At 43.0% G+C, this 23,043-nt stretch overlaps 1 pseudogene; it reads right to left on the reverse strand.

Annotated features, from left to right (window-relative positions):
* Nucleotides 1-20,664: 20,664 nt before the first annotated feature.
* On the reverse strand, nt 20,665-21,967 carry LOC128324310 (SCAN domain-containing protein 3-like; annotated as a pseudogene).
* Nucleotides 21,968-23,043: the final 1,076 nt, after the last annotated feature.

A 23,043-nucleotide genomic window follows, 5' to 3' on the forward strand; every position in this document is an offset into this window, starting at 1 on the left:
AGCAAATGAAACAGAATAGCCAATAGTCTGATGTAAGTCTTTTATCTCAATTAGCATCACGGGGTACAGGATACATATTGGAGAGGGAGAAAGAAAGGCTGAACTCTGCAGTAATTTAGAAAATACCAGCCAGATGTTATTGATAGATTTGATTAGCTGGTAGCAGAATGATTCTGCAGAAAATAATTGCTGTCCCTAGAAATCATTTTTCAAAAAGAAGGTGTTGGACTTCAGCCATTTGAGGAGAGTTATTCTCTATATACTGGCATGCTGGTGAATTTACAGTTTAGGAGCCCACTTTCACTCATTTGCAATTGGTCATTGCAGTCAATTGAATTGTGCTTTGGTTTCTGTACCCTGGACAGCATGTATCCTTTCCTGAGTTGTCTTGTGGGGCAAAAGATTTAGCAGCTAGACAGTCTCTACTTTTAACCCTTATGTCTCAAAGACAGTCTTGAAACCAATGTGTGGGCAAGTGTTTGGTGGAGTGTGGGAGTGGGGTGGGAGGAGTAATGACTACAGTTCTAGTAGCTGGAGGCAGAGCCCTGGTGCCAAACACAGCTCCTTGATCCTCCCAAGGATTAGCTGAAGCAAAAGAAATGATGGAAAATACACAATTTCCTGGGATGAAATTTCCTTCAGTTTCATGGAATGACCCCCTGGTTCTAGTGTTGTAAGAAAGGAAGAAACATTTCTCTCTGACCACTCTGTCTACTGTATGCATGATTTTATACACCTTTATCATATCTCTCTGTAGTTGCCTCTTTTCCAAACTAAAAAACCCTGGATCTCTTTTGGAGCACCTCTGCTTGCAGGTGGGGCAGAGACCATTAGGTCCAGGCTCCAAACTTACCTAGCTGCTCCTCTGGAAGGAGCTTGTTCCATCTTGCATAGAATGTGCAACTGCCATAATAACCCCTGCTAACTGGCCAAAGAGGCACCTTTTAACATGGTGATTCTCTTTACTGAGCAGGGGGAGAGTAACTGGCCCTATCTACCCCCAGCACAGTACCTCCAGTGACTGTTGCTGGTGTCTATCTTAAGTTTCTTTTTAGATTGTGAGCCCTTTGGGGTCAGGGATCCATTTTGTTTATCTTATTTATTTGTTATTTATCTGTGTAAACTGCCCAGAGCCATTTTTGGAAGGGCGGTATAGAAATCAAATAAAAAATTAAATTAAATTAAATTAAATTAAATAGGAGTTACATTGGCTACTTTCCAGTCCTCTGGTACAGATCCTGATTGTAGGGAAGAGTTACATATTTTTGCTGGGAGATCAGCAATTTCACATTTGAGTTCCTTCAGAATTCTTGGGTGTATAAAATCTGGCCCTCTTGATTTGTTAATTTTTAGTTTTTCAAGACAGTTGGGAACATTCTCTCTAATTATGCCAAATTGGTCCAGTTCTTCAGCCTCCAAGACTGAGAATCTCAGTTCCAGAGTGGGTATATGTTCAGTATCCTCTGCCGTGAAGACAGATGCAAAGAACTCATTCAGCTTCTCTGCAGTCTTCTTATCCTTCAGAATAATTCCTTTTGTGCAGTCATCATCTAAGGGTCCAACCACCTCCCTGGCACGATTTCTGCTTCTGATATATTCAAAGAAGTTTTTGTTATTCTTCTTGACACTTCTAGCTATATTCTCCTCAAACTCTCTTTTTGCATCCCTTATTGTAGCAATTCTCACGATCATTGGAAAGCGGGCTAAGGGAGCTTAGCCCACTTTTCAGGGATCGTGGAAACCACTGGGCTCACAGGCGAGCCTGGTGCTCCCAAGGTAGATAGCCCACCTAACTACCCCTCCCCTAAGAGGGTGCTCTGTTAACCTAATCTTTTTGCTCATGTGTTGCTGCGGCGTGCGGTGACACACAAGTAGACCCCCAACTGGGAGGCTGCAAGCAGCCTGCTGAGCTTGGGGATCTCTCCAGAATGCCCCACACACTTGCAGTCATGTGGGTGGCCGATCTGGCCGCCCAGCTACGAGCGGCTGCTCGTCTGTGGGGAAGAGCGGGCTAAGCCCTCTCTCTCTCCAGTTAGCCCCCAAAGCTCTTCTCACTGATTGTCTCCTTGCATTTCTTTTGCCAGACCTCTCTTCATTTGGGCAGTAATTCCACTTTCTGAAAGAAGTCTTCTTCCTTTTTGTAGCTTCCCTGACTCTCTTGTTAGCCATGTTGGCATCCTCTTGAATTTGGTGGTACCTTTCCTTCTTCTTTATATACATTCCAACTGAGCTTTTATTATTGTGGCTTTGAATAAGCTGCATACTTTCTGAAGTGATTTGACCCTCTTGACTTTCCCTTTCATCTTCTGTTTTTAGCAGTCCCCTCATTTTTGAGAAGTTTCCTCTTCTGAAGTCCAATGCATCTGTGTTGGACTTCCTTGGCAATGCTCCACTCGCATATAAGCTGAATTGGATCACACCGTGGTCATGTTCCCCAATGGTTCTACAACTCTGACATCTTGCACCAGGCTCTGTGTGCTACTCGGGATTAAGTCCAAGATCACCTTCTCTCTGGTTGGTTTTCTGACCAGCTGTTTGAAGACACAGTCATTTAGCAGGTTTAGGAATTTGGCCTCTCTTTCATGACCTGAATGTGAATTTACCCAGTCTATGTGTGGGTAATTGAAGTCTCCCATTACTACAGCTCTGTCTCTCTTTGACACCTCTCCAATTTGTTTCTCCAGCTCCAGGTCACTTTCAGCGTTTTGATCCGGAGGACAGTAGCATGTCTCTAGTGACACATTTCCTTTCAGTCCTTGGTATTGTCACCCATAAATGTTTCTGTGGAGGACTCCAATCCTCCTGTTTTTTTTTAGCTTGTTAGATTCTATTCCTTCTTTAATATACAATGCTACTCCACCCCCAATCCTCCCCTCCCCGTCTCTTCTTTAGAGTTTATACCCAGGAATAAGAGTGTCTCACTGCTTCTCAGCATTCCCCCAGGTTTCCGTTATGTCCACTAGATCTATGTTTTCATTAGCAACCAAGCACTCCCACCTGGGCTCAGAGGCTTCTGGCATTGGTATAGAAACACCTATACGCTGAGTCTCTTACCTGGTGTTGGCATGTGTTGTCTTCCTTACCATCATTTTACCATTTTGAAAAGCTGTCCATCTGCTCTACTCTGTCCCCTTCTGCTGTATCTCAAATTTGCACCCTTCCACCTTAGGGGATTTTGCTTGCCAAACCAGATACCACCCAGTTCCTGTTGGCAGTCCCCCATGTGTCGTTTTAAAAGCTCTGCTACCTTTTTCATTTTAAGTGCCAGCAGTTTGGTTCCATCTTGGTTCAAGTGGCCCAAAATGTATCCTTGTGTCTAAAAAATCTAAACCCATCCTCCTGGCATCACCGTCTCATCCACACATTGAGACCCCTTAGCTCTGCCTGTCTCGCTGGCCCTGTGTGTGGGACAGGTAGCACTGCACAGAATGCTACTTTGGGGACCTGGACTTCTATATTTTGCCTAAATTTGGTTTCTAGGACCTCCCAACTGTATTTCCCAACATTGTTGGTGCCAATGTGTACTTTGACAGCTGACTCCTCCCCAGCACTGCCTAACAGCATATCTAGATGTTGCGTGATATCTGCAACCTTCGCACCAGGCAGGCAAGTCACCTTCGGACCAGGCAGTCTACACATGGGTCACAAACCCATCTCTTTATGCCCCTAGAAATTAAATCACCCTCTACTAGGAGGCCCCCAACCCCTGGAGGAGTATCCTTTGTGCAAGAGGGTGTTTGGAGACAAGCTCTTAAGTTTGTGATAGTGAAAATTTCAGGGTTTGATTCCTGGTAAGACCTGCCCTTCTCAAGTTAAAATCCTTGCCCCTCTAGTGTCAAAGGCTTGGTTGGGTTTTCGTTTGGTAATATACTAAGAACTTGGTATCTGTTCTAGAAGGATTGTTATTAATATTTGTGCTTACTTTGCAGATAAGTCATATTTTGGAGAAATGTTTTTGTTTGTTTTTTATTGTTTTTTTAAATACATATATTGCCTCCTGAAATGACTTAGATAGCAGGCAGCAAAGGGAACAGTGATCTGTTCTGATTGTAAATGCTTAGGACATGAGGAGAGAAAGACACATCTCATTTAATCAAAGACTTATACCTGAGAAGAGCAGATCTAATAAAGGGAAATACTGTATAACCACAATGCCAAAACAAAACTCTGCCTTCATATTAAAAAAAGCATAATAGTTTTCTGTGAAGGTTCAGAAGAAAATAAATATAGTGGATGGAAGGCTATAAATTTAGACAGAAATTGGCTGTTTATTTGTTTGTTACATGTATATCCCGCTCTTCCTCCAAGGAGCCCAGAGCGGTGTACTACATACTTAAGTTTCTCTTTCACAACAATCCTGTGAAGTAGGTTAGGCTGAGAGAGAAGTGACTTGCCCAGAGTCACCCAGCAAGTCTCATGGCTGAATGGGGATTTGAACTCGAGTCTCCCCAGTCCTAGTCCAATATATTCTGATATAATAGTCACTCCATGCTCCTGTGTTCCCTCTAATTTTTTTCATCTGTGCACAGAATAAATTTTGTTCTGGGTGGCAGTATCAAAGCAGTATATGTGCACATGCATTCTGGGTGGGACCTTCCTGATTCAACTTGAGCGGGATCTAGAATTATTTGAGCAGATTCAAAAAACCATATGCACGCCTTGGAGGGAACATTGGCTCCAAATCCTGAATTCATTTGCCACTGAATGGACTCCCTTCCAACAACCCCTAAACTGATCAAAAATTATCCTGACATAGTTATCTAAATAGATTTAGTTTTTTAAAAAAAGTTCTGGTAAGAAGTAATCTGCCTACATTCCTTTCCCCACAATCTTAATTGATAATCACCATTTTCACAAGTTAGTCAATTTCCGCCTCAAATGTTCATGCATCTGCCATCTTGAAATGGGATGGATGGCATAATCACAAACAGAATAATAATCCCAAAAGAATCCAAAAATGACTCTATATAAGTATTAGATAATGTTATTTAAAATAATAAAATGTACTCCTTTACTCATGAAAAACCTGAAAAATTGAAATTAGTAAAATCCTACAAAATTCCTGTCGTGCAAATACTATTTTAAATAATATAAATATATAAATAATAAAATGATACTATTTTAAATAAGAGTATTTACATTATCTATCTTAAATAAGAACATAAGAACAGCCCTGCTGGATCAGGCCCAAGGCCCATCTAGTCCAGCATCCTGTTTCACACAGTGGCCCACCAGATGCTGCTGGAAGCCACAGGCAGGAGTTTAGGGCATGCCCTCTCTCCTGCTGTTACTCCCCTGCAAGTGGGACTGAGGCATCCTGCCTTTGAGGCTGGAGGTGGCCTATAGCCCTCCAACTAGTAGCCTGTGATAGACCTCTCCTCCATGAAGTTATCCAAACCCTTCTTAAAGCCATCCAGGTTGCTGGCTATCACCACATCTTGTGGCAGAGAATTCCACAAGTGGGTTATGCGTTGTGTGAAAAAGTACTTCCGTTTGTTAGTCCAAGATTTCCCGACAATCAATTTCATGGGATGACCCCTGGTTCTAGTGTTATGGGAGAGGGAGAAGAATTTCTCTCTATCTACTTTCTCCACACCGTGCATGATTTTTTAGACCTCTATCATGTCTCCCCGCAGTCTTCTTTTTTCTAAACTAAAAAGCCCCAGGTGTTGTAGCCTTGCCTCATAAGAAAGGTGCTCTAGGCCCCTGATCATCTTGGTTGTCCTCTTCTGTACCTTTTCCAGTTCTACAGTGTCCTTTTTTAGATGTGGTGACCAGTATTGTACGCAGTACTCCAAGTGTGGTTGCACCACAGGTTTGTATTCGGGCATGATAATATTAGCCGTTTTATTTTCAGTGCCCTTCCTAATGATCCCTAGCATGGAACTGGCCTTTTTCACAGCTGCTGCACATTGAATCAACACTTTCAATGAGCTGTCCACCACGACCGCAGGATCCTGCTCCTGGTCAGTCACCGACAGCTCAGATCCCATTAGCATATACTTGAAGTTGGGGTTTTTCGTCCTAATGTGCATCACCTTACACTTGCCAACACTGAACCACATTTGCCACTTTGTCGCCCACTCCCCCAGTCTGGAGAGATCCTTTGGAGCTCCTCACAATCCATTTTGGATTTCACTACCCGGAAGAGTTTGGTATCTACAAATTTGGCCACCTCGCTGCTTACCCCTGTTTCTAGATCATTTATGAATAAATTAAAAAGCACCAGTCCCAGTACAGATCCCTGGGGGACCCCACTTCTTACTTCCCTCCATTGTGAAAACTCTCCATTTATACCTACCCTCTGTTTCCTGTCTTTCAACCAGTTTGCAATCCACACATGTACTTGTCCCCTTATCCCATGACTGCTAAGTTTCCTCAGGAGACTTTGATGAGGAACTTTGTCGAAAGCTTTTTGGAAGTCCAGGTATACTATGTCAACAGGATCACCCTGATCCACACACTTGTTGACGCTCTCAAAGAAGTCCAAAAGGTTGGTGAGGCAAGATTTACCTTTGCGGAAGCCATGCTGGTTCACTCCCAGCAGGTCCTGTTCTTCTATGTGCTTTACAATTTTATCCTTGAGGATGCTTTCCATCAATTTGCCTGGAATGGACGTTAAGCTAACCGGCCTGTAATTTCCTGGATCACCTCTGGATCCCTTTTTGAAAATCGGTATTACATTTGCTACTCTCCAGTCCTCCAGTACAGAGCCCGATTTCAGGGATAAGTTATATATTTTAGCAAGGAGGTCGGCAATTTCACATTTGAGTTCTTTGAGGACTCTTGGATGGATGCCATCTGGCCCTGGTGATTTGTTAGTTTTCAGTTTTTCCAGACAGTTTAGAGCATCATCTCGTGTCACTTCTATTTGACTCAGATCTTTAGCCTCCATCTCTAAACAGCCTGGTTCAGGAACAGGTATATGCTCAGTATCCTCTGCCGTGAAGACAGATGCAAAGAACTCATTGAGCTTCTCTGCAACCTCCATATCCTCCTTAATAATTCTTTTCACTCCCTCGTTGTCTAATGGTCCAACAGCCTCCCTGGCAGGTTTCCTGCTTCTGATGTATTTAAAGAAGTTTTTGTTATCCCCCTTGATACTTGGCTAAATGTTCCTCAAACTCTCTTTTTGCCTCCCTTATTGTCACCTTGCATTTCTTTTGCCAGAGTTTGTGTTTCTTTCTGTTCTCTTCATTTGGACAGGCCTTCCAATTTCAGAAGGAAGTCTTCTTCCCTTTTATGGCTTCCTTGATGGTACCCGTTAGCCATGCTGGCATCCTCCTGGACTATTTATTTATTTATTTAGTGCATTTTTATACTGCCCTAACCCAAGGTACTTAGCAGTACCTTTCCTCCCTTTGGGTATACAATCTAACTGGGCTTCTAGTATTGTGGCTTTGAGTAAACTCCATGCACTCTGGAGCAAAGTGACTCTCCTGATTTTCCCTTTAAGCTTTCTTTTCACCATACTCCTCATTTTGGAGAAGTTTCCTCTTCTGAAATTCAACATGTCTGTGTTAGACTTCTTGGTGATTCTCTCCCCACCTGTATGCTGAATTTGACTGCACTATGGTCACTATTCCCTAAAGGGTCAATGACACTGACATCACACACTAGGTCCTGGGTGCCACTCAGAATTAAGTCCAAGGTCGCCTTCTCTCTGGTTCGTTCCAAGACCAACTGTTCTAGGGCAGAGTCATTTAGCTTATCTAGAAATCTGACCTCTTTGTCATGACCTGACTATGAATTTACCTAGTCTATGTGTGGGTAATTGAAGTCACCCATGCTCTCATGTGAAGGCATGCTCTCTTTCTTGCTGTTGCTTCCTTGCAAGTGGTATTGATAGTCATCGTGCCTCTGAGTCTGGAGGTGGCCTATAGCCACAGGACTAGTAGCCATTGATAGACCTATCCTCCATGAACTTGTCTAAGCCCCTTTTAAACCCATCCAAGCTAGTGGCCATCACCACATCCCATAGCAAAGAATTCCATAGATTAATCATGTGCTGCATGGAAAAAGTACTTCCTCTCATCGGTCCTATATTTCCCAACCTTCAGTTTCATGGGATGACCCTTGGTTCTAGTGTTGTGAGAGAGGAAGAAATTTTTCTCTCTGTCCACTCTCTCTACTCCATGAATAATTTTATACACTATCATGTCTCCCTTTAGTCCCCTCTTTTCCAAACTAAAGAGTGTCAGATGCAGTAGCTTTGCCTCATGAGGAAGATGTTCCAGGCCCCTGATCATCTTGGTTGCCCTCTTCTGCACCTTTCCCAGTTCTACAATATCCTTCTTAAGATACGGTGACCAGAACTGCATCCAGCACTCCAAAAGTGGCCACACCATAGATTTGTATAAAAGCATTATACTATTAGCCCTTCTTTTGTTTTCAGTCCATGTCCTAATGATCCCTAACATGGATTTCTCCTTTTTTTAAAAAATCACTGCTGCACACTGAGTCAACACTTTCAGTGAGCTGTCCACCAGGACCCCAAGATCTCTCTCCTGGTCACTCACTGACAGCTCAGACCCAATCAGTGAATATGTGAAGTTGGGGTGGGTTGTTTTTTTGCCCCAATATGCATCACATTACACTTACTTACACTGAAGCACATTTGCCATTTTGTCGCCCACTCCTCCAGTTTGGAGAGATCTTTTTGGAACTCCTCACAATCTCTTTTGGATTTCACTGCACTAAGTCGTTTAGTGTCATCTGCAAATCTGGCCACTTTGCTGCTTACCCCAACTTCTAGATCATTTTTGAACAAGTTAAAGAGCACCGGTCCCAGTACAGATCTTTGCAGGACCCCACTCTTTACTTCTCGCCATTGTGAAAAATATCAATTTATTCCTACCCTCTGTTTTTTGTCCTTGGAAGTCCAAGTGTACTATGTCAACCAGTTCATCTTTATCCACATGCCTGCTGACACTCTCAAAGAACTCCAAAAGGTTAGTGAGGCAAGACTTGCCCTTGCAGAAGCCATGCTGGTTCTCCTTCAGCAGGGCCTGTTCTTCTATATGTTTGTCCTTAAATATGCTTTCCATCCATTTACCTGGAAGTTAAGTTAACCAGCCTGTAATTCCCCAGCCAGATCCCCTTCGATCCCTTTTTGAAAATCAGAGTTACATTGGCTACTTTCCAGTTCTCTGGTACAGAGCCTGAGGACACGTTACATATTTTTGCTAGGAGATCAGCAATTTCACATTTGAGTTCCTTCAGAACTCTTAGGTGGCTGGCATCTAGCCCTATTGATTTGTTAATTTTTAGTTTTTCAAGACAGTTTAGAACATCTTCCTTGGGAAGTGTATATATGTTTTTGGAAGTTTGACTATTTTAAAATAATAGTTAGATAGAGTCATGATTAGATTCTTTTGGGATTATTATTGTTTGTGAATCCAAATATTATTGTCTTTGTGTATGTAATTATCACAAACTACGCCATTAAAATGTCCCTATGTGTTCCTACAATTGTTCTAAATTTGGTTCAAATAGGTCAAGGTATTGTGAGATTGATAGGGGGACACACACACACGGACACACATAGAAAGCTGGGTGATCTTTTAAGCTTACTTTCCTTAAGGAAAGTAGGCTGAAAGGTGTGTGTAATGAAACAATTATAATGGATATGGGGCATGTTTTACTCTTAATCACTCCTCTATCTACCCTAATAGGAAAATATTATTTATGCTTTATGCTTTTGTATGAAAATTGCATTCTCCCCTTCTAGAACAATTGAGATGATAATAAATGTTTCACATTTATATAGTGCTTTTTGAGTGACTGGAGTACTTCGCATACTATTTTCTCAGTAATCCTTGCAACAACTGGTAGGGTAAGTCAGTGTTGTAGCCAACTGTAAACGGCAGGGTAAGGTTAAGCAACTTGCTGAAGGCCACCTCATGATTCTGTGGCAGAAACAAGTTTTGAACTGGTGGATTTTCTACCTCATGGCTCTTAGTCTCTATACCATAGCACCTTCCTTATTTATTTATATACTTTATCAATTTTTATGTTGTCCTTCAATACATATTTTCAGGGCAGTTCATATAAGAAATTTGGAAGATTGTGTCTCTACAGAGCCCTCAGATGAGAAGTCCCCTTTGTATTTGCCAATGACAGAGATGTGGGTAAAACCATTCTCCATTTTCCTTTCCAAAGGTTACAAGAGGACTTAGGAAAATCATATCTATATGCTTAAATTGGTAAATTATAACTTCCTGATAAGAATCATTCCCAAAGATTATTGAGAGGGAATCATTACAAGAAACATCTGTTCCAGCTTCATTTGGGAAAAGGATATTATATTATTACTAGCACTGTGTACCAAGCAGATGTTGCTTGGGGTTTTGTGGCTCTACCCGTTGTATATCTGTCTGTCTGTGCAAGGTGGTTGTTGGGATCCCTGGGTACCCTCTGTTACTCATAGTGTCCTACTAAGTCACCCTGCCAGGTTTAGTCCCAATCGCTCAAAGGGTGTACGAATGTATAGGGAACAGACAAACACATTCAATTTTATATATTAGATTACAAATCTTATATAGCATTTTTCAACCAAAAAGTTCTCAAAGTGATTTACATAAAGAAATAAGATTATTCCCTCTGGGCTCACAATCTAAAATGAAAGACAAGGTAGACACCACAACAGCCACTGGAGGAACATTATGCTGAATTGAATATGGAGAGTTGCTTTCCCCCTGCTAAATATAAGAGAATAACCACTTTAAAAGCTGCCATCAGGACAGGAACATAGGCAGCTGCCATATACCAAGTCAGACCCTTGGTCCATCTAGCTCAGTATTGTCCACACAGACTGGCAGCAGCTTCTCCAAGGTTGCAGGCAAGAGTCTCTCTCAGCCCTATCTTGGAGATGTAAGAGAGGGAACTTGGAACCTTCTGCATGTAAGCATGCAGGTGCTCTTCCCAGAGTGGCCCCATCCCCAAGCGGAATACCTTACATTGCTCACGTATGCCGTCTCCCATTCATATGCAACCAGGGCAGATCCTACTTAGCAAAGGGGACAAGTCATGCTTGCTACCATAAGACCAGGATTGGCTTTTAGAATATGGAAGTGGAGCTATTTGAGTGACAGTAGCAGGCATGTGTGTGCAGAGAGAGGGATAAGGCTATGCTGTCAAACTGAGATGAACATATCAGGAAGAATTGGCAATTAATATGTTAAGAGAGCTAATTCATAAGATGTTTCAAACTTATTTTATTAATAATTTAAAGTTTGGATTTGACTGTCTCTGCCTATTCCCTAAAATACTGGAGTAAAATAACCTTTTTGGCCTTACCTATGCTTTACACTGCAAAAACCATTTTCATTAAGGTGCTACTCACTAATTGTAAAGGGACAGGTTTCCCGCTCTACAGAAGCAGCCATTTCCACCAGCAATAAAATGGTTGTTTGCAACAGTCAAATCTTTATTGATTGATTTGATTTGATTTGATTTGATTTCTATACCGCTCTTCCAGTGGCTCAGGGCAGTTTACACAGAGAAATAACAAGAGCCTGCATGGTGTAGTGGTTAGAGTGCTGGACTAGGACCAGGGAGACCCGAGTTCAAATCTCCATTCAGCCATGATACATGCTGGGTGACTCTGGGCCAGTCACTTCTCTCTCAGCCTAACCTACTTCACAGGGTTGTTGCGAGGAGAAACCTAAGTATGTAGTACACCGTTCTGGGCTCCTTGGAGGAAGAGCAGGATATTAAATAAATAAATAGATAGATAGATAGATAGATAAGATAAGATAAGATAAGATAAGATAAGATGGCTCCCTGTCCCCCAGGGCTCACAATCTAAAAAGAAACATAAGATAGACCCCAGCAACAATCACTGCAGGTACTGTGCTGGGGGTGGATAGGGCCAGTTACTCTCCGCTGCTAAATAAAGAGAATCACCATGTTAAAAGGTGCCTCTTTGCCCAGTTAGCAGAGGTTATTATGGCCATAGGCGTAACGATAGGGGGGGCGGGGGGGCAGGTGCCCCGGGCGCCACCTGGCAGGGGGCACCAAAAAGTGCTCCCGCCGATCCCCTGCCTTTGAAAAAAAAAATTATTTTTTTGCGCAGCTGTCCCGGTCCCGGCGCTCCCCCCCCCCCATTGCTCAGCTCCGGGCGCCGCGGCCTCTTCATAGTCCGGTCTCCGAGTCTCTGACGAGTCCCCGCCCCGCCGCCAGTCGCGTATGCGTCGGGACAGAGGACAACACGCTGCGCATGCGTGTCTGGCCTGGGAGGAGAGCTCGCCGCCTGCATGTGCACTTTGTCTTGTTTAGTGCATCGGGCAAGGAGCGGACTGCGGAGCGGAGGAAGGAAGGATTCTGCCAGCGACGACGGACAAGCAAAACTTCGGGTTTTCATTTATAAGAAAGGAGGGTATTCCCCACCCCCCTCGAGTCAGAACGTTTATTCCGATATGGCAGTGAAGGATGAGGTGAGGAAGAGAATGGACTCCACACCTTGGAGGGAAGTTTTTTTGGTTATTTTTAAACGAGTGAATCAAGCACATTTCTCCTCCTTTTGCAAAAGAAAAACGGGGGGTGGGTTTGAAATGGGAGAAACCGGTGTTCAACCCCCCCCCACCCTTTTACACACACACACACACACACACACACACACACACACACACACACACACCAATGGTATCAATGGTAGATGGGGTGGGACACGCAAAAATCCCTTTTCCTGCTTCCTGCTCCACTCCCCCAAAAACAAAAGCCTCATCAACTGTGCGGGGGAATCATCTTGCTAGCCACTCTACTCACTGGAATACTGAATGCTATTTTATTAACTACTGTGTATTGTTAATTATTTTCCCCAGACTAGCTTAAAATTGTTATGAGCTACTTTGAACACCTTTTAAGTGGGATATAAAATTTTAAAATAAATAAAGAAAATGCTTAATAAACCTGGAAGTCCTGCTCTTTATCTAAGATGTGTTAAGGTTGACTATGTTACTGAACTGTTCTGATTATTTGAAATTACAATAAAACAGGGTGTTTGTAGAAGCTCACAGGACAGGGTATGATAGTGATAAAGATGGCCATTACAATTTTTTACACCAAGTGTTAAATAAAAAATGTACTTCTTCTGAATGTGGTTTTCCATGTAGCTGGTGCATTTGCATGTATTGCCATCACTCTTCTTTCCTTGCCTTATGGAAAAAAAAGCTAAAATGTTGTTTAAGAAAGCTTCTAATCTGCCAAAGAAGTTGAATGTGATCTCTTCTTAAACTGTGATGTTTTATTCTCATTTTTATTACTTGTGTTTATTTTAAAAGTATATCAATGCATCACTGGAAACTGTTCCTGTTTGTTTTTTTTAAGGAATATTAAATTTTAAGTAAATAAATTAATGTCTTCTAGGAATACTTCCCTTTTGATAAATATCGATTTGGCTTTTCCATTTATCCCATGGCATTTGCTGTTGCTTTAGTCACGGGTGATCTTATCTTCTAGAGCTGTTAAAACCTAACAATCCAGACTATTGTGTTCAGAGCTTTCCAAATATAAAAGGTAGGGCCAGACATATGATTTGGATAACTATCCTTAAGTGCCTAAACTAACATATTGAACTGTGCTTCTTCTCCCAACTTTATTATGGTAGTTTATGAAATTATTAGATTTAATGTGGGGAAACATTTTAGGCCATAGCCCTCAAACCATATCCTGAACACTATATATAGCTTTATAATACTCGATATCTAGATCATAGCCATCATTCTTTACATAAATGTGCTAAATATTTATTTATTTATCATATTTCTATACCACCTGATATAGACATCTCTAGGCAGTGTACAAAGTTAACAATACTGTTTTCTCTCAAAAAACAATAATAGCACCTCTGCTGACTGGAAGAACTGCAGGCACAACCAACCACAAACCAGCGCTTAGTAACGAGCCTTCTAATGTAAGTAAAGCAAACATTTTCTGGAATCTAGACTGTAAAAATAAATAAATTGAAATACAAAAAATATTTGTATTCAGTAGGTGTAGAATATAATGTGTTGAATTCACCATTGTGTATTGTGGTGTTTTTGTCGAGAATACTTGGCTTGCTAAGCTACCACACTTCCTCTATTTGCATAACTGTAAACTCTTACAGCTATGATAATTCATAACTTGTACAGGTGCTGTAACACATCCAAGGAACACTGTACCTATTGTTTTTCTTATCATAATGTGAGCAAGGAGAGCAGGACCTTGATCCTAAAGGCATGGCTTAGATCAGGGGTGCACAACTAAAATGTCCTGGTGGGCCGGAAACGACCATGACTTGGTTTACAGGGGCCAAGGACGACTTTAGCACATTAATTACATGAAAATTAGCAAGGGTGCAGAGGGTTGGAGTCAGGGTGGGGGGGAGGAAGGGGGATGAGGGATGGTGTTAGTGGGCTTTTATATAGGGGCAGGACCAGCAAGGTGGGTGAGGAACATCTGGTCTCAAGTGGACAAATGCATTGAGCTGCTTCTGCTTGTCACATGTCAAGCCAAGTGCTCTTCATGGCTCCTGATGTGGCTGCAGGAATTTCCTTCCCATGGGCCAGCAAAAAAAGTCCCTGTGGGCTGGATCCGGCCCCTGGGCTTTATGTTGTGCAGGCCTGGCTTAGATGCAAGTTCCACTTAAATCAGTAGGACTCTCTGCTGTGGGCAATATGTGTTAGCCATTTTTTTCTTTAAGGACATAGCCCGTTGCATGTTATGTCACCTTAAGTGGTGCAGTGGGGAAATGCTTGACTAACAAGCAGAAGGTTGCCAGTTGGTATCCCCGCTGCTACCATGGCGAGGGCCATTGTGTGAGCTCTGCTGTCTCAGGCAGCAGCAATATAGGGAGATGCTGAAAGGCATCATCTCATACTGCACAGGAGGAGGCAATGGTAAACCCCTCCTGTATTCTACCAAAAGAAAACCACAGGGCTCTGTGGGTGCCAGGAGTTGAAATCGACTTGATGGCACACTTTACCTTTGCATGTTAAAGACAAATGTAATGTCAATTTTCTTACATGCTTAGTTGGTGCTCCCTCCAAGGAACATAGGGTGGTGAATATGGTTCTTTCTCCCTCTCCTCATTTCATCCTCCTAACACTGTGAAGTAGATTAGTCCGAGAAAAGATAACTGATCTAAGATCAGCCAGTGAATCTCATGGCTGAGTGGAGGTTTGATGCTGGGTCTCCCTGGTGTTGGACTGACACTCTTAACCACTATACCGCATTGGCTGTATGCCACACTGGGCTACTTGGAGGGAGAGTGGGATATAGACTGTAAAAATAAATAAATTGAAATACAAAAATGTATGTTGGGGGGGGGCGCAACTTCAGTGCTTGCCCTGGGCGCCATTTTCCCTAGTTACGCCTCTGATTATGGCAGTTGCACATTCTATGCAAGATGGAACAAGCTCCTTCCAGAGGTGCAGCTAGGTAAGTTTGGAGCCTGGACCTAACGGTCTCTGCTCCACCTGCAAGCAGAGGCGCTCTTACCCCTGGACTTCAGGGTCGAGGTCCAGGGCCTACACAACCCCTGCCCCCTCCCCCAATACTCTTTAGTCTGTCCTGGGTGGCGTGGTCGCCTGGCAGAGCATATTGATGCTTAATTCGCAGTGGAGCGGGGGCAGCAGCTCCAAAGGCCTTTAGGTCCAGGCTCCAAAATTATCTAGGTGCACCTCTGGAAGGAGCTTGTTCCATCTTGCATAGAATGTGCAACTGCCCATAATAAAATGACTGTTGCAAACAACCATTTTATTGATGGTGGAAATGGCTGCTTCTGTAGAGCAGGAAACCGGTCCTTCTCCGTGCAGCCAAAGCGTTTCTTGGACTCTTGCTTGCTCTTGGGGGCTCCCAGCCTCATGGTAGCAGCTCCTGCTGCCTTGTTACTCACTCTCCAATCTGATTCCTCCCTCATGCGACGCGGCTCATGCTGACTGCTGTGCTGGAACCAGGAGGCTGGCTGCACTCAGACCTCACTGCCTGTCATGTGGCAGCATGACTCATGCTCAGTGTGGTGCAGGCCATCAGTGGCCCAAGGCTGTGGGACACAACAAGGATAATTGTTGGGGGGGGAGGTCTGTGGGGGTCCAGAATTCTGCCTGGAAGTCCAGGGGGAATGGTGCCTCTGACTCCTTTTGGTACACAAAATAGTTTTAAAGTGCAAATCTTTAAGATGCAGGAAGGATCACTAATTCCAAAAAGCTGCATTGATGGGAGAATTTTCTTCAAGTGCAGCTTCTCCCTTTATGTACAAAATGTCTTTGTGGTTGTAAAAGCCACAGATGGCAAAATTTATTCTGCGTAACACACACACACCCAAATTCTCCACAAGATGCCACATGCTGCCCACATCAAAGGAACCAGAAAATTTTATAACCAAATTTGTCAACATGGAAGCCGCACTTGGCCAGCCACAGAGCCATTTATTTATTTATTTGTTTATTTATTTATTTATTTATTTGTTTATTTATTTATTTATTTATTCAAATAAATAAATAAATAAATAAATAAATAAATAAATAAATAAATAAATCTCTATACTGCCCGAAACACAAGTTCTCTGTATTTGCACTGCTAGCAGTAGGCACAAGAGGTGCCTAGTACTAGCAAGGTTTTTCTGGGTGCCCTGAACCTCTCCCACCAACCTTTTTTGGATGAAGCAGCAGGCAATGGCAAGCAGGTGCACTCTGGATTGGAATTAAACATTCCGGCCCAGCAGGCACTGCCCATCACTGCTTCTGCTATGCTTCAGCTTCTGTCCTCCCCACTCCTTACAGTTGTATTTGAAGGGGGGAAGGATGGAGCCGAGGACAGTTTCTTCTCCCCACTTCCTCTTCCACTTTCTGTCCCTTCCTTTTCCATCTGTACACAAAGGGGAGGGGAAGGCAGTTGTGCTGCCTGTGTAGCCCCCCCCAGTACAGTCACCCCCCACAAAAAACTTTGTTCAAAAAAATTACACAGCACAGCAGCAAAGCCACTGCAAAAAGCAGAGTAAAGTGGTGAAGGGTGAGATACTCATGCACAGTAACCCCCACCCCCAATTTCACATGGAGTAATTGCAAAGGGGAGGAAACTGAAAATAAAGCAAGTGTTGTGGGCCAAGGATGCAGTCCTAATGGGAGGAACCCAATCCTAACAGCACCTTACCAATGCCCTTGGTCAAAACACACCAAATAGACCGAAGATGTACTGGTAATAAATGGCTTCAAAAACTGGGAAAGAATGTTGGATTCCTTTAAAGAGCACTAAAAAGGGTTGATTATCAAAGTCGGGGCAGGCTGTTGCCTGTGGGTCGGGGCCCCTGGATCTTTTAAGTACCCAGCAGTGGCCCTGCCTAGAGCCCAGCTGGAGAGAGCCGGTGTGAAAATGACAAGCGCCCATTGTGCTTTACAGCACGATGATGTTCTGAACTAATAATGAGCTACCTTTAAAAATGTGGAACATGATTAGGGCTGTTGCTTGATTAAAGAAATCTTCGTTGATTAACTGTACAAGGTCTAATCCATTAATTGATTAAATCTGCATACATCTACATAGTTCTAAAGAAAAAGAGAAATATTATGTCCTTGCTTTGGATGATGCAGACCCGTGCTCCAGTAGGCACCATCTCAGAAAGCATTGCCTTCTGTGAGAGAGAAGAAGAATCACCTCTTCTGAGTCAGCATTTGCCCCTTGGCTCAGAAACAAGTGATCAAGTGTGTTACAAGTCCAATGAATATATTTAAATGTAACAGAACAGTGAGTGAATTAGTTAACCAATCTTATATAATACTTGAAAACATGGGTGGGGGAAATTGATGAAATTCTACAGTTAAGGAAATTTGCTTTTGTGAGCAGGGAGGGTGGGACTTTCTAGGCAGTTTCCCCACAGTATTAAAGACTGTCTGTTATTCCTGCTTATTCATTGACTATTATGTGGTATCAGTTGGTTCTACACTTTAGGGCATGTTTGAGCAAGCTTGGGAGCCTTTTAACATCAGAATGCATAATACAATATAAGTTCCACACATGAAGTAATATATTCATTTTCAAGGCACGTTTAAAGTAAAGGTAAAGTGTGCCGTCGAGTTGATGTCGACTCCTGGCAACCACAGAGTCCTGTGGTTGTCTTTGGTAGAATACAGGAGGGGTTTACCATTGCCTCCTCCTGCGCAGTAGGAGATGATGCCTTTCAGCATCTTTCTATATTGCTGCTGCTCAATCTAGGAACATAGGAAGCTGCCATATAATGAGTCAGACCATTGGTCCATCTTGCTCAGTATTGTCTGCACAGACTGGCAGCGGCTTCTCCAAGGTTGCAGGCAGGAATCTCTCTCAGCCCTATCTTGGAGATGCCAGGGAAGGAACCTGAAGCCTAGATGCTCTTCCCAGAGCGGCTCCACCCCCTAAGGGGAATATCTTACAGTGCTCACACTTCTAGTCTCCCTTTCGTATGCAACCAGGGTGGACCCTGCTTAGCTTAAGGGGACAAGTCATGCTTGCTACCACAAGACCAGCTCTCTTCCCTGATGTTTCCCATAGTCTGGGAAACACACCAGTGGGGATTCAAACTGCCAACTTCTGGCTTGCTAATCAAGTAATTTCCCTGTTGCACCATTAGGTGGCTACACTTTTTAAGCAGCAAACCAAAATCAAGGGGCTCTGTCAGCACCAGCCAATGTTCACAATGTAGTGCATGTGCTTTCAAGCTGAAAAGAGCTCTTGCCAGACAATACTGAGCTAGATGGACCAATGGTCTGACTCTTTATATGACAGATTCCTCCTAACACACGTGCTTTTTTAGTTAGGATGTCAGTCACTGTATGCAGACTGTATGTGCATTGGTTTTGATATGTGAATAGGACTAAATAATTGTTGAAATTACATAGAAATAGGGGGTGGAGTGGAATGATGTCCGGTTTTAACAGCAAAAGGGGCATGCAGATGAGGACTGGAAACATTCAGTTGTGTGAACCCTTGTAATCTGGTGGTACAATCCAGACAGAAGTTTCTTACCTTCTGTAGCAACTATGGAAGATTCTGGTGGGCCTAATTCTACGCTTCATTTTGTACCACAGTTGTTTTGATATAGCCTGTCTTGTGTTTGGTGTGACTGCCTCTCTGCAATTTCACAGATACAGGCTAGCCCTATTCACATACTGGGCCTCTTCTTACGACCGGCACGATCATAGTTAAAAGGTTACCTGCAATCACCAAGCTGGGTGTGCTCCCATGCAGCATGACGTGGGAAGAACCTGCAGTGTACTGGCAATTGTAGTCCTGCCGCCACAGTGTACTAGGATTAATCTACAAAGAACAGCTACAATCTTGTGCTGTTGGTTGTAGTTTAATCCTAGTTAACTGCAGTGTTGGGACTACAATAGTTTGCCACAGACCTTGGGGATTTGGTCCGTGGCCTCCTATCTCGGGGGGGGGCTCCAAATGTTTTTTGGGGGCTCCTCAGAGCCCCACTGCTGCCCCACCACTGCCCGTAGGAGGGGGGTCGGGGGAAAGTTTTGTTTTTTACTTTTTTCAACCGCCGCTGCACAGCATGGATGGTAGCGGAGACGGGGCGGCCGGTGGGGTGCAGAGCGAGGTGGGGGAGGCGGCATCAGCAGGAGCTCTTTCCCTGAGCCTGCCTACCACCCCAATGACAGGTCAGGCCATATTCAGCCCATTTTTGGTCTCTGTATGTGTGCGCAGCGGGGGAAAAGATTTAACTTGCCTCTGACCACCCCTCCTGTGGGCAGTGGCTCCGAAGCCCTTCAGGTCTGGGCTCCAAAATTACCTAGGTGCACCACTGCAATCATTGGTACTACAGAGTGGGTTCTCATGTCATGCTCCGTGGGAGCGCGCCTGAGTCAGCAAGCTAGTTAACCTTTTAACTACAGTTGTACAGGTTGTAAAAACAGGTCCATTGTGTTCAACATACATGCCATCTGGGCCAGTTCAAACTATAAGGCCCGGCAGCACACTTGAACAGGAAGGGGCACATTGACAGTACACCTGTCAGGATGTCCTCTATGGATGTCTTAATGGCCACCTGGTGTATGTTTAAACATAGATATGGCCATTGTTCCTGTTGTGTTCATTCTGTGCTGATTGAGCAATTTGTTGATTCTAACAATGGCAATTTGATCATATTAAGACCTTTTACAAATTGCCTTACATCACCAGTGGTCTACATTATTATTTTCCCTTGTTCATTCATTTATGTGGGCCAAACCAGGAGACCATTAAAAATCCGTAAAATTGAATGTAAAAGCAAAATCAGGGCAGGCAATCTCCCATTAACTACACATTTTTTTGGAGTTCAGTCACGGAGTAGATAAGCTAAAGTTCTTTGCCACTGGAAATTTTTTTACATCAAGTAAGAAAGGCATAGATCCATCAAATTGCTTCAACGTGAAGCCTTTTGGATTTTTTATTTAAATACTGTAGTTCCACATGGACTTAATGAGAGATTGGAGCAGTGTTTCTCAAACTTTGTTGGTTTGCTGCCCCCTTTTAGAAAAAATTGAATGCTTAATGCCCCCCTGCCAAGCCCCGCCCCCAGGGTGGGGGTGAGCTGCCCAAGCCCCGCCCCTGGAATGCCCCGCCCCTTGCCTAAGGCACTGCTGGGGGTTGGGCCAGCCCCGAGTAATGGTGAGGACATAGAGGACAGGAATACGAACTAAACTAGTAACAGAATAAGTTTTAATGAGAAGGATGAGCCTGATGAGATTCTAACAATTTGTCAATATTTGGCTCCATGTTTGTTAACAGCATTCTCAAATCTCCATGATTAGCTATCTGCAGCCTATTTCTTTTTTTTTGTTATTAGCGTTGTTACTGCACTGAACCCACGTTCCACTAAATAAGACGAAGGGAATGCAATAAGAAGTTTTTGAACAATAGTCCATAAACCAGGATAAAGTTCAGGTATCTGCTTCTGCAGCCAAAACTGTTGGTATCCAGATTTAAATTTAAATTTCAGCTCTTCATTTGTTCTTAACTCAATCAACTCTTCTTCTAAGTTTGGAGATGCTTCTGAAATTTCACAGGAAAATGGGTCCAAAAGCCAATCAGGTACATCCATTTTTAAAATATCCTGAAATCGTTTTTTGAAGTCCAGTTCCAGAGTTTACAAATGTTGGCAATATTCAAGTAAATCTTCATCATTTTTTTCTACTGTTGACAAATTTGGAAAGTGGATAAATTCTCCCCGTCCCAAGTTTCTTTTATGTATTTGAAGCTTTCCCACAAATGCAGAAATTACATTTTTAGATTTTATTAGCTTCAGGTCATTACCTTGGAACTGAAGGTTCATTTCACTTAATTTGTTAAACAAATCTGTCAGATAAGCTATATCTGGTTTTGATTTTATCAAATCTGCTCTTAAAGTAGCATCTTTGTCTTCCAAAAACTCTAGCACTGAGTTGAAAAGGTTGGAAAAATGGCTCAAACTGGCTCCCTTTGATAGCCAACGAACTTCTGTATGAAGAAGCAGATGATTGTAATCTTCATCGTTCTCCATACGGAGTTGTCCAAATAACCTGTCCTGCAAAGAATTACCTCTGATTTTGTTCACTGCTCTGATGACGAGATGAAGTGAGCTATGTAAGCGTTCACTCAGGTTTTTCGCTACTAGATGTTGCCGGTGAATAACACAGTGTACGGCCAATATATTTGGTACCTCTTCCTTTAAATGTGCCATAAAACCATTGTAGCATCCAACCATCGCTGGAGCACCATCAGTAGCAACAGACAATATGTTATTCAGGGGAATTTCTTTCTCTTCAAAAAAATCTTTCATTACACGAAATAATGATGCTCCTTTAGTATCAGTTTCTAAAGTTCGGGCAAACAATAACTCTTGGCAGATTTGTTGATCCCTTATGAAACGCACATAAGCGAGAAGTAAGGCTTCATTCCCTGGCAAAGTTGACTCATCAAGTTGCATTGAAAACTGAGATGTTTTTAAATAATTACATAGAGAGTTTTCAATGTTTTCAGCCATCTCATCAATTCTTCTTTGGACTGTGTCATTATTCAAAGGAATTTTTTTGACAATGTCAGTTGGTGACTTGTGTAGCACAGTCTGTAATACCTCCTTTATGGCTGGTATAATATTCTTCCCCAATAGTATGCAGTTTCCCTGATTTTGCAATAAGTAAAGCTATATTGTAAGAAGCACGCAACCCATCGTTACCTTGTTTGGAAGCTGTTGAAAAGATAGTTTCCAATTTGGGCTGTTTTACAAACTTTTCTTTGAGTCCTTGAAAATAATGCAAATCTTTATTCTTTTTATCTGGATGGATTTTTGTCAGATGTTCTTGGAGTCTAGAAGGCTTCATAGCTTCATTTGAGAAAACTTTTTGGCATATTATACACATTGGTAATGCATTATTTGAAGGAGACGGAATGAAACCATATTTCAAATAATCAACACTGTACTGCCTGCATTTTTTCTTTGCCTCAAACATGGTAATAACTGAAACAAGAAGCATTGGAGCTCCGAGGGGCGGGAGCATTTAAAAAGTTGGCGGGCTCCCTCAACTGCATGTAAAACTAGTGACCGCCTTCCCCTGAAAAGTTTTGGCCGGCGGTGGGTGGGATAGCTGGAGGACTGAAGCCCAGGGCGGCAGCTGCCTGAAGACCTCCAGTGTCTTCAGGCAGCTGCCGCCCTGGGCTTCAGTCCTCCAGCGTCTCAGTGGAGTCTCAGTGGGCGGCAGAGGATTTAGCCCGCGCCCCTGCTGCACCTGCGCAATGAGCCCCTCCCTTGGCTCATTGCACAGGCGCAGCAGGGGAGCCGGCTGAATCCTCTGCCACCCACCAATTGGTTCCTGGCGCCCCCTAATTTTACATGGAGCTTCCAACGCCCCCTTGGATTGCTCCAACGCCCAATAGGGGGCGATACCGCCCACTTTGAGAACCATTGGATTGGAGTTTTCTTCATTTTTGTAACAACATATTGTTACATATAACGTGACTGTAGATGTCTTTTATATAACATTTAATATTGGGCAAAAAATTTCAAGTGTCTCACCCACAGCCATGTTAATGTGTTCTAGATCTCTATTGATAACATAAGCA

This window comes from Hemicordylus capensis, chromosome 1 (assembly GCF_027244095.1).
Source record: "Hemicordylus capensis ecotype Gifberg chromosome 1, rHemCap1.1.pri, whole genome shotgun sequence".
NCBI classification, from domain to species: Eukaryota; Metazoa; Chordata; class Lepidosauria; order Squamata; family Cordylidae; genus Hemicordylus; species Hemicordylus capensis.